The sequence below is a fragment of the Nicotiana attenuata genome, unplaced genomic scaffold (genome assembly GCF_001879085.1).
Source record: "Nicotiana attenuata strain UT unplaced genomic scaffold, NIATTr2, whole genome shotgun sequence".
Taxonomy (NCBI): domain Eukaryota; kingdom Viridiplantae; phylum Streptophyta; class Magnoliopsida; order Solanales; family Solanaceae; genus Nicotiana; species Nicotiana attenuata.
In genome coordinates this window covers 39,356-52,008 of record NW_017672904.1, presented here as the reverse complement: position 1 = coordinate 52,008, position 12,653 = coordinate 39,356, and positions in this window count along the sequence as shown.

Sequence of the window (12,653 nt, the reverse complement as noted above, 5' to 3'; positions counted from 1 at the left end):
ATTTCTTGTGTGAAATAGTTAAGAAATTCCCATGCATAGAATAACTATTATTAACTTAGCGAAGTTATCAGTTGAAATTTTCAAGCAACACAAAACGATGTTTTTTTAGTATATTTCTTATGTACTCTAAATTACATATAGGTTTTTTACTTCGTCATAATTATGTCGAAGCAGCAGGATGGGAATATTTTACGTTAGTTTCCAAAATATATTAAACATTTACGAAAGAAAATGTTGGATTAAAGTGATCTGTAACTTTTCATTGTAATACCTCACGACCTAACTAACCATTAGGACCACAATACTGTAACTCAAACCAACATTAATTCATCTCTGCTTATCAAAACTGTCATAAATCATAATATATAATTCTATCATCTAAATAGGGAGCACGACAGCCAAAAAATTAATTAGAATTATAGTTGTGAGTTTGAATTTTTGTAACCTCCTTCTTAGGGGCGGAGCTAGAAGCCCGACTACGGGTTTAATAGAAATCAGTAGCTTTGCTCAAAGTGTTAAAGCTTTCACTAAATATGTACAAATTAATATCAAATTTAGAACCCAATTATTATCACTTGAAATCAGCATTCTAAAATTCAGAACTCAAAAAATTGAAATCCTGGCTCCGCCTCTATCCTTCTTAACTCCCTCATTAAATATGTAAGTAAAAAGAATCTCCATCGAAATCATAAGCTATAACTATAAGGGCATCTCCAAGGGTGCACTATTTCTTGCACCAAATCTAAATTTGGTATTTTTTTGCTCCAATGGAACACCAAATCTTGCACCATTTATAGTGCGTGAATAGTGTCGCACCAAATTTGGTGCGACACTCTTCATCAACACCAAATTTGATTTATTATTATTTTATTCATCTTTTTATTTTTTTGGACTTTTAATTTATCATATATTGTGTATATAATTATTTTTTATATTAAGATCTTTATAATTAATTTTATATCCTATTTTTTTGATATATTAATTTTTGTATATATGATATTTATATACAATTATAAGTTAATTTTATTATTATTATAATTGTATAAATGATTATATAAGTGGTGAATGTGAATTATGTATGATGAATATGGAAAAAAGAAAAAAAAATAGAATTTGTTTGAAGGAAATAAAAAATAAAATATAAATAGAAGATAATAATATAAAATAGAAGAGAGAAGAAATATTCTTTTTTGGTGTAAAAAATGGTGTAATGGTTGGAGTAAATTTGATGTTACATCATTTTGGTGTGAAATTTGGTATTAGGGTTGGAGATGGTCTAACAAAAGGAAATATTCAGTAATTTTACTTCTTTCTATGTGGTTTTAATCCCCAGAGAATTCAAGAAACTTAAGTTGCAGTTGATTATAATTAAAGTAATAATCATATTATTATTGTTATTTTGCTTTCTCATTACTTTAGCATGTAGGATTGACAGGACATATGATGGGATTCTGTGTGTTTTTTTCAAACAAATTGGAGACAATGGGTGGTTTGCTTTTAGCTGTAGTTTATAAATTATGGCCCCGGGGGTAGACAAAGGAAATAACAGAAGAAAGGAAATCTTAGTAATGATTAACAGTGGAAAAAGAATGTTTGAATGTTTGATACATCGAGCATTAGGGTCGTAGGTTATGAGGTAATTGAGCATTTTTCTACTTCGTTCCGAATGTGAGGATAGACTGATAGGATTTGTCTTAGATTGCTAGCGGTTAATGTTGTGTTCACACTATTCTTCCGTTTTTCTTTACTGGTTATTGTTATTGCGTTTCAACTATCTCTGGTTCTTATAACGCTGTTATTATTTCTATGGTTTATGTTGATGGTATTGATATATTATTTTTTTTATTCTTTTTTCGTTTTCTTGAGCCGAGAGTCTATCGGAAACAGCTTATCCACTCTATCGGAGTAGGGGTAAGGTCTGCGTACACATCACCTACCTCCCTCCCCCGACCCCTTACCTGTGAAATTTTTCTGGATTATTGTTGTTATTGAGTGTCTGATACATCGGAAGTTACTTTTCAGGTATTTTTATTGAAAGAAAGAAAAGAATTGTTTTTATTTATGGGCGGAGTCATTTCCTTTCCAAGTAGATTTTTAACGTTATATTACTTACTTCAATTAACACATTAAATATTTATCATAAGTAACATTTTCATAAATCATGTTTAATGAAAAGTGACTTTCTTATACCAAACACAGTACACACTCCCATGGTTGGGTCATATGATCATATCCATTTGCATAATAATTCATTAATAAAAGGAGTTACACAATCTATTATAGTAGGTCTGCACTCTGCTTTAAGGCTAAAAAGTCAAAAAGCCAAATACGATAATAGTAAGTGCTGAAGAAAAGCATCTGGTTCGTATCTTATTCCGTAGCAGATATACCAAAGTGAAAAAATAAGAAACAAGTAAATATAAAAATAATACCAATTTGAAATCAATTTTATTATTACGATTCATCATAAATTAACAAATTTTACATTAACTATCTGTCTGTAGCAACTTTCTTCTTTATTCGAGCTTGAAAACGATAATATGATTAAATCTCAAATGGACCTAGTAGCACTTTCTTTCTGTTTTAGCAAAAAGTAGAAAACCCTTTTTGTCGAACTAATTACTAATATTAAAGAAGGTAAATCTTAGCCAAACATAATTAATCTCAGATCTGAATGTACAGAATGCGAAAGTATAAGAAAAATAATGGCGTGTAATATTTCTTCATGTAATATTTATACATTAAACATGAGGGATGAGCTTACATCTAGGGCAGACTTGTGTCATAATCACGGGGGCAAGGAAAGGGAAGAGAAGGAACTGTTGATGAAGAGATTCTCCTTGTTGGCTCCTCTATGGAAACTGTCTGGATCCAATCCCCCCTTTTCTCTGGGTTCCCCCTCCTATATATATATATATATATATATATATATATATATATATATATATATATATATATATATATATATATATATATATATATCCAATGGTCTTTGACCAGCGTACTTTCTGACGACTATGCATTTCATTGTTTGTTTTGTCATAACCTCTTTTCTATGAGGTAAACCTTTTTACCGCTTTTACACCAACGATGGTCGAGGTGCTCTTTGTTACCTCGCCCCGTAGGCATGATTGCCGCTTGGTCGACCTCTTATCACCCCGCTTAAGGACGACCATTATCAGTCAGATTTTGACCCATATAGTTAGTCCCTCCGTCCGTTGAGGTCGCCTCTTAGCGGGCTCAACGGACGGACTTTGTCGATTCAAAAGTTAGGAGAAATCTGAATGTTACACGTTGGACGAGATCCTTAGGTCGAGGTGGCAATGTGATGCTTCAATGGTATCGTCGGACCGTTATGTCCGTTCGGAGCTGAATCGTTGCATCGATTCGATGCGTCGTGAATACCCACCATGTATCATTATGGCGCACGTTTCCCAGGTACCATATCGTTTCTTGTGCCCTATCAGTTTTTAATTGACGGCTCTTGGGTTTCCCGCTCGGAACATTTATGTTCCTATATATGGGGGAAACCGCCACTCCATTGTTATGCTTTTTCGATTCATCTGAGGAATTTCACAAACTTTTACCTTCTTCACTATTTCATACTTCTGATTTCATACTTCTTCGCAATCCTCTCTTTTTCTTCATCGTACTTGTTCATTCCGATCACTTCAAACAGATGGCTGGTACTCCTTCCCAGACTGACAGGTTCGTCGAAGATCCGGTGCCAAAAAATAGCGCACCTCCTCTTTGAGATGGGGCGAAGGCGACGGAAGATGAGGGAGTTCCAACAGCGGCTGAGATACTGCCCCGTCCGGAAAATTATGGACTGACTTCAACAGCCCTGCCGGAGAAGAACCGGATCCTGCACCTTCTACCATGGATGAAGCGCGATTGCGGCGCTCAAGACCGGGTGGGGGATTCCAAACTATATTGAGATGGTGCCGGCGACGGGAACAGATATTGTACATTTGGACCGCCCAGGGTACTGCGCCTTCTACGCGTACCCTTTTGTTGTGGGGTATACGCTTCCTCTCCTCTCCCTAGTGACAGACTTCTGCCGCTTATATGAAGTATGCTCGGCTCAACTTTCACCGTATGTGTACAAACTTTTCCTCATGCTGCTCAAGTACGCAGGGCTCGCCGGTCGAGAGATCACTTTGGGGAACATGCTTAATATTTTTGCCCCTCAACTTATTCGAGGCACGATGATCCACATGCGCCATCGAGGAACAAAGAGTTTTGTGGTGAAGATGGATGACAAGGCTAATCGCCGTTTCTGGAAATCTATTTTTATGTGCGGACTGAACACCTTGTAGCAGACCCGGTGGGTTTCCCCGACAGGTGGAACTTCGCAGGTAAGTTTTCCTATGTTCACTTTGTGACTCCATTTGAGGCGGTGGCCGACCGTTCTTCTTTAGGTGGTATTGCTGATTTGTTTTTTATCTTTCGCGACCGAGAGGCTGCCTCCCCCGTGACATTCGTGAGTGGGTGAACGCCATTCTTCCTCATACAGTGGGGGTCCGCGAGTGGACGTCCTTCTATGAGAAATACAGGCGTAAGCCTCTCACTGGTGAGTCGGCCTGCTCTTTCTTTCGTAAGGTCTGATCTTGTTATTATATGACCGTTTTTCTTTGCTGGCAGGGAGAACTCGAAGAATGAGGGCTCCTCCTCTCCCATTTCGCTAATCGGCGCCCCCTACCCATCCTGCGCTGAGGGCTACTACCCGGCCTGCATCGAGGGTCGCTAACCAATCTACGCCTGCGGCCGAAGCTTTAGATGCGGCGGCCACTTCTCAACCTGAGAATCTGGTTCCTACTGCCCGTTCCACAGGCGAGTCATCCCGTGGAGGTAGTGGAGAGGGCCCATCGAAGAGACGACGGGTGGTCCCAGAGGTGGCGCCTTTAGCCGAAACATCATCAGGGGTAGACCTTGACCTGACCATACCCGATGTTGGCGGTGATGTCGGTGGTGATGTCTCTTCGGTCAGATAGGCTGCACTGGTTACAAGAGATCAACAAGCCGAAGTGGTGGGGAGATGGAGTCTCGAGGCTGCCACTGCTTTCTTGAGCGGCCCCTCGACCTCCCGACCGGCCCGCACTTCTTCTCGGACCGAAGAGAGGGGAGAAGGCGTCATGGTTGACGACTACGAGTCCGAGTCCGACCTTGATCCTGACGACGTTAGGATATTCGAGGAGGGCTTCACCCGGACCGTGGTAACGGCAGGGGTCCTTCTCGGATACTTGAGATTCCGTCGGACCTCAACCTTTTGCAAGACACGATGGACTTTGTACCGCAATTTGACCTCTTGTGCTCGGCCGCGGAGAGTGGAGCTTTCACGGGGGGTGGCCGTGATGGGCCTAAGGGTGATTTTCTTTCTGTACGTTTCCCTTTGTTCGTTGCTGTGTTGTTTTTCTTTCTGTTTAATTTTGGCCCTTATCGACTATCTCCCTCTCTTTGTTTTCAGTCTTACATGCTGAAGGTCGAAAGTGCTTGCAGGGCGGAGACTCGGGCCAAGATCTTTCTGACGATGCTTGAGAAGTATAGGCGGTATCGCAATAGGTGCCGTGAGATGCATGAGCAGCTCAGGGCAGGCGCCGATACCCGATCCCTCGGAGAGGAGCTGGAAAAGCGGGACTAGGAACTGATGTAGTCCATTCGTAGGTATAACGAGCTCGAGGAGCTACTTCGTGCAAAGGACGAAGAACTTGAGTTGGGAGAGGGGGTCGCTGCAGAGTGTGAGTATCTCCAGGCGAAGGTTCTATCATTGTAATCCGAGCTTGATCAGAATGCCGTCAGAGTCGAAGCTCTGAGTGCAGAATGGATGGGCAAATTGGCCGAGCTGGAGGGAAAAATGTCTAAGTTGGAGGACGCCGAGAATGCTCGGGCGTAGGCCTCAGCAAGGGCGGCGGAGTTGGAGGACACTATCTGTATCCTTCAATCAGAGCAGGAATTCAAAAGGGCGTAGTGATCCATTGTTTGTTGTTTTCAGCTAATTTTTGTGTCAATTTGGAGGAAGTGAAAATGGAGGTTTCAGAGGTTATGTATGTATAACTATGGCAGAAAAAGAGAGAAGTACGTGACCTCCTGGAGCTTCCATGGCCGTGAGCTCTTCGTCAATCGCTGTAAATGTTAAAGTCACTCGATTCGACGATTTTTCTCTTTCCTTCTCAACGATTCGAAGATTGTCTTTTTTTTTTTTTTTCATTGTATTTCAATGTATCCCGCTGTATTCTATATATTTCATTGTATTCACTGTCTCGCTATATGCCATGAATGTATTCATATGTTTTTTTTAATTAATATAATTTATGTATTCAGATGTATTATATAATTTCTCTGAAGATTGCTATGTTTTTGGGATATTTTTCGGTTGAGAATCTTTTTTATAACTGAAAATATAAAATTTGTGTGTTATAATTGAGTTTGTTGAGTTATATTAGGAGTCTATTATGTTAATTGATTCACTTTCCGTTTTAAAAACAGTGTAATCCCCTATTTCACGCCGTGAATATAGTCGAATACAGTTGAATACAATAATCTGTCCAGCTGTAATCCCACGTTTTACTCCATGAATACAGTCGAATACACTCGAATACAACAACTGATTAGCTGGACTTCCCTGATTCACGCCTATTTTTGCTACTGTATTCATGAATACAATAGCTTAAATACATCAAATACATCTTATAACCACACAAAAGATATCTATAATCCGTAATATATCAAATTGTATCTATAAATGACTAATTACTACTAAAAGATAGTGCTTTATGAAAATTTCTAAAAAAAAAACCTTCATTAATTGATTGATAGATATTTGTGGGCCCACTTCCACCTAATCCATTGCAGCAGTGGCCATGGGCCGGTCTCATTTGAGCATAGCTCCGAGGGGAAATTTTGTGGGTCCCGTTAAACGGTCAAGTTGCATACGTAACAGTGATCATCTTTGCCATGTACTAATACGGTCCCCTTTATTCAATAAAAATGGGAAATTTTTTCCCGACAAACAAATTTCCATTTGTTTGCTTTCTTTTTTCTAATTTTTAGCTACAAAGTTGAGTTCCTTTGAGAAGCATCAAATTTTTAATTATACAATAACAACAATAATAATTACACCTTAATCTTAAGTAAATTGGGGCCGATGATACGAATTCTCATTCCTTTCATTTAGCTCAATTCGTTATCATCATCACCAAAATAAAATAAAAGTACAAGTAACTAACTAACTAAATAAATAATAATAATAATAATAATAATAATAATAATAATGCGCGCACCAAAATGTACATTAAAATATACTGGAATAAATTAGAAGAAACTCATGCACAAAGAATTGGACGGTCATGAAAGATTGAGCATGATCAGAGGTTTCAACTAAATAGACAAAAAATTTAAACAAGAATCAAGATGTCGTACCAGGAAAAATATTAAATTATCCCTATAAAAATATGATAGATTTTATAAGGTGGGGAAAAGTAGTGCATTTCTTTTTCGAGCATTGCTTTTGTTCTTGTCTTTATTTTGCACTCTCCTATTCCTCCAACTAGTACTTTATTTTAGAATCCAAGTCCAAATACATAGCTTTTGCGGCTTTGCCTTTACTAATAAAACAAGAAAGAAGTGTAGATAATTATTTGAATATTAAATTAAACAAATGTTTTTTATATATCCCGGGCTGTGTTTGAAGGTGTCAGATTTGATTGAATCATATTTGATAATCTAATTTTGTTGTTCTAAATTTAGTTCAATTTTATTTGTGTCTCATATTTTAATTAGGTAAAGAGGATGAGCTTATCCATCGGACCATAGCTAGGATTTTATTCAATCAATGTTCTAATTTTTTTAATAAAAAGCTTACACGTCCATGTTTGTATCTTAGCATACAGTTCAAATATGCAATATTGTATATAAGGGAACATATTTTAGGAGGAAAAATAAAGTATTAAAGTTAGTGGTGGAGCCAGAAATTTTATTAAGGGGGTCAAAATCTAAAGAGGTAAATACAAGAAGAAAACAAGGGGAGTTATATATAGGACATATACGTAAAAATAATTTTTTTACCTAGCTAAATAGTGTAATTTTTTCGGTGAAGCGGTGTAAACTAGTATTAGAGCCATTTTAATGTTTAAAAATAGAATCAAATTCTTTTTTCAACTAAATATGATTTTGAAAAGTTGCCAAACAGGAGTAGAGTTGGGAGATAGTTGCTCTCTCTTATCTCCCAAACAGGCGTATATAATTAAAATTAAATATAATTTTAATTATATTTAATGTGAAAGGCAAAGGTTCATGTCACAATTTTGAAGATGATCTTATCCGCAGCCATGTCATTCTCCATCTATTAAATTTTGGGAAATAGACTAATAATTTTCTTTATTTTGTATGGACATATGCCAAATAATAAAAGACTGAAAGGATAGAAATACTCTCTTATGACCAGTTACAATTTAAATAAATGAAATGATCCTAAAAAGATTTTTATTTATCAATTTTATGTATTAGATTTTGTTGGTCTCTTGCGAAAAGAGTTATATATTAAAAGACCGATCTCTTCAACGGACGGAGGGGATGGAGGCAGAGCCATAATATACTGGAATTCCAATATATTATGCTGGAATATTTTTCGGATTTTGAACAGTATTTTCGTTCAGATTTATCTGTATTGAAAAGTGGCTAAATTTCGATTACTTTTGAAATGGTGACTATTTTTCAATGACCACTTATAAATCTGACTTTCACTTAGGAAAGTGATCCTTAAAAATAAGATCACAAAGGAGGTTTTGATTTTTATTATCTGAAATCTTTAATGGATTGATATGAAGTGTAATTATTGATCTAATGTATTGTGATGTTCTAAATTTTTTTCTTTTATAGTAGCATCTAAAAGGTTAATGACATATTAACTACTTTCAAATCTGCTGTAGAATTATGATTATGATCCTAAATTGACTTGACCTATCACATCATCAACAACAAGTATTGCCGAATATTGACTGTTTAGGATAAGCAACTGACCATATTATATTTGACGCATTTTAAGATGCACAATGATGCCTAATTATATAAAAGCAGAAGCTTCATATTAAAGCAAAGAAATATTTTGATTAATTAATCTCTTACCCTAGTTTCCATGGCAATATTGCAAGATCTAACTACCTTTGAGGATCAAATTACTGATGAAAGTTCAAGATGTATTTGATGTCCGGAAACTCATTGATACGATTAGGGGTGACAAACGTACAAGTCAGGTCGGGTCAAATATGGGCAATACAAAAAACGGATAAATTATCTGATCTGACATTTAATACAAATAAAAAAGGGGTTACGGTGGATATATGAATATCCATATTATTCATGGCTTCTTGAATATTAATCACTTTTGGAAGAATTTTCAGGCTCCCAAACTTGAGGAACCCTAATTTGAGTTTTTACAAAAATAAAAATTAAACCCATTAATTATCCAATTTTTAAGTGGATAATATGGTTCTTATTCATATTTGACCCGTTTTTAAAATTTTCATTATCCAACAGATTTTTAATGGATAATATGGCTGGATAACTGTTTTCTTTAACCATATTTTGCCCCAATAGGCTCAACTAATCTAAATTCAAATTGCATAGGACCCATTAAAAAGGGAAGCGCCTATCAAAAAGTTAATTTTTCCATTCTCACGGCTCAAATGGGATTAAAATGGGACCAAAGCCATGTTCTAGGCAAATATTGGGTCTATGATAAAGGTTCGCCAGCTTATAAGGGGACCATGAAATTGAAAAAGACGGCTCAAACTCTTAATGTTTCCATTTTGTTGTAATTTGTGGGTCGTGAAGTGCCAAATTAGCAAAAACCAAAAAGGGTGAAAGGTTGAGGTGTGGAGCAATGGGCTTCAGTCAGGCTTGTGAGATATTATCCGTCTGTTGAGAATCAAGAAAGCCAACCAATCTGCTTTTTTGGACCACTATTTACTCAGCTTCCACTTTTATATGTGAAAATAGCACAGACTAGCTAGTTTTCGGAATGATAATTGAAAAATAGCCATTATTTTGTTGAAACACGAAAAGTTCCAGTATAATATGTTGGATTATGGAGCTCTTGCGTATAAACATCCAGCATATTATGTTAGAACTGCAGCACATTATGAAATTCCAGCAAATTATGCTGGATTATGGAGCTCCTGCGTATAAACTTCCACCATATTATATTGGAACTCCACCAGCACATTATGAAATTTCAGGAAATTATGCAGGAATTTCATATGTGAAAAATTCGAACTCTAGCATATTATGTTGGATATTTCCGAATTATTAAGGATGTTTTCGTTCAGATTTTATCCTTACATGAAAAAGTGGCAAAATCTCGATTACTTTTAAAATTGTAATTAATTTTCAGTTACCAATTGTAAATCTGGCTATTAATGATTCCCCTTTATTTCCCACTCATTGGATCTTTTTATTCATTGTCCTACTTGAAACAGTCTCATATCCCAAAATAAATCAATCGACTTCAATTTGAAGCAGGTACGGATCGGCCATGTAAAGCCTCAACTCCGCACAACATTGTCGATCCCAAGCTCGGATAACTGAACCGTAAAAATAATACAAACTTAGTCGTTACATGTAATTCCAGTGACTTTTTTTTTAATCATAGTTGCCTATATGTATTATTTCCATTAATCGTATATTATATAAATATAAATATATTTTTATTTAACATTTATCGAGTCATTCAGAGTTCAACTTTATTATTATTAAGTTTTTTAGGAGATAGATTAGAACACCTTCTTTGGATTAGGCAATATAAACTAAGATTTATGAAATTACTATTCTTGGAACTTATTTTTTTTTTTAAGAAACTGAGCGACACCTAAATTAAGCTTGTTTGAATGGGAACAAAACAAATTTAAATATTGACGAACCTTAGATTATGCATATTTTAAAACATAACAAAAATGAGTTTCCAATTTTACTATTGATAGCAGCCATGTAAGACTTATGTCATCATATTAAATTTAATTATTGACAAACCTTTATTACTTTCTTCGATGATCCACTTGAAGATTCATCAATTATTTTAACTTAATATTGGAAATTATGGAATGGATAAAGCTTATCATCCTAGTCATAACTGAAAAGCCATCGGATTTTGCCTTGTTGGACTTCTCATCCATTTAGAGTGCAAAATAAAATAGATTCAGTGTTTTGAATTTGGACGAAACCAATTTAGTTCCTATCTTTTTTCTTTCCTCTCCAGTAAAATTATATACACACATATAATACAACAATTATGTCCTTTTTTCTTTCACCAAATAAGTTGCAGTTAGCTATACGAATTCTCACGATGCATGTTGCTCTATTTAAACCCGTTTCAACCGAATATTATGTAAGATAATATATATTCGCGTATTGATATTAAAACTATACGTTCCCCTTTTTTAAAAATCTTCAAAACTTATAAAATTTCATGGACAAACACATTTTGAAAAAAAATTCCGAAAAACAAAAAATCTATGGACAAACATGTCCTAAATATCTCAATCCCAAACCAAAGAAAATGTAGTCCTCCCAAAATAGAAGTGTTATCCTAGTATTAAGGATTGGCTTGCCACATATACAAGGAAAGGTTTTTGAAATGTTATCCAAATCCAGGTTCCAGAAATCAAATGGGTCCATTTAATCCCTATTTGCAAAAGTAGAATAAATTCTGTTTATAGCATAAATTCTGTTGATGGGAAATGTGGGGTTTTTTTGCCTTATTATTTGATATTTACCAATATTCTACGCCACTGAATTCTTTAAGATTCTAAATTTTCGACAAATATTTCAACGTCCGTCCCCATCCTCACATTGTCAAGTTTGGCATCTCCCTTTCATGCAATCCAATTTTTCCTTTCTCTTAAAAAGGAAAGAAAACATCATCTACTACTTTCTGCATTTCATTTTATGTGTCCCCGCACAAAATTTTAGAAGAAAAACTTTTAGAACATGTGATCTATCATAATATTATTATAACTAAAAGAGCATATAATCTAAAACTAAAAAGGACTCATTAGTTTTAAAACCGAGGAGTGACATTTTTATAAAATAAAACTAATAGAGTATTAATTAAAGGAAAGAGTGGAGATTGTTGTACTCAGATAATGACGTTTGTCTCATTTATCTGGTATTATCACTTTTAACCCGTGCAAGAAACTATTTATATTTGGTAGCCGAAAAATTGTATAAAATTTGTATAATTTTGGTATATAACATACAGAAAGTAATAAACAAAAACAATTTCTGTTTAGACTATTATTTTAAGAGCGACTATACAATGTCATTTTCCCGTATTTATTCCTAAAATTTCCTTCTAACTGCCAACCAACAAGAAAATGGATAACGCTAAGTCATTTGTTTGTTGGTTATTTCCTTTTGTTTACACTCTCGTCCTTTTCTTGTCTCTAGAATAGTTGATTCTCCACTATCCTATCTCAACCTTTTTAACGTAGCTAATAGAGAAGTAAAAAAAAAGAAGATCAATGATAGATCGGATTCATCATTACCCCTATTCAAAATTGTGGATTGAGTTTCAACCTTAGAGTGTTCTCAGCTTCAAATTTCAGTTACACTTGTGCAATATGAGGATTTGAATAATGGACGAGAATAAAATGCAGCAA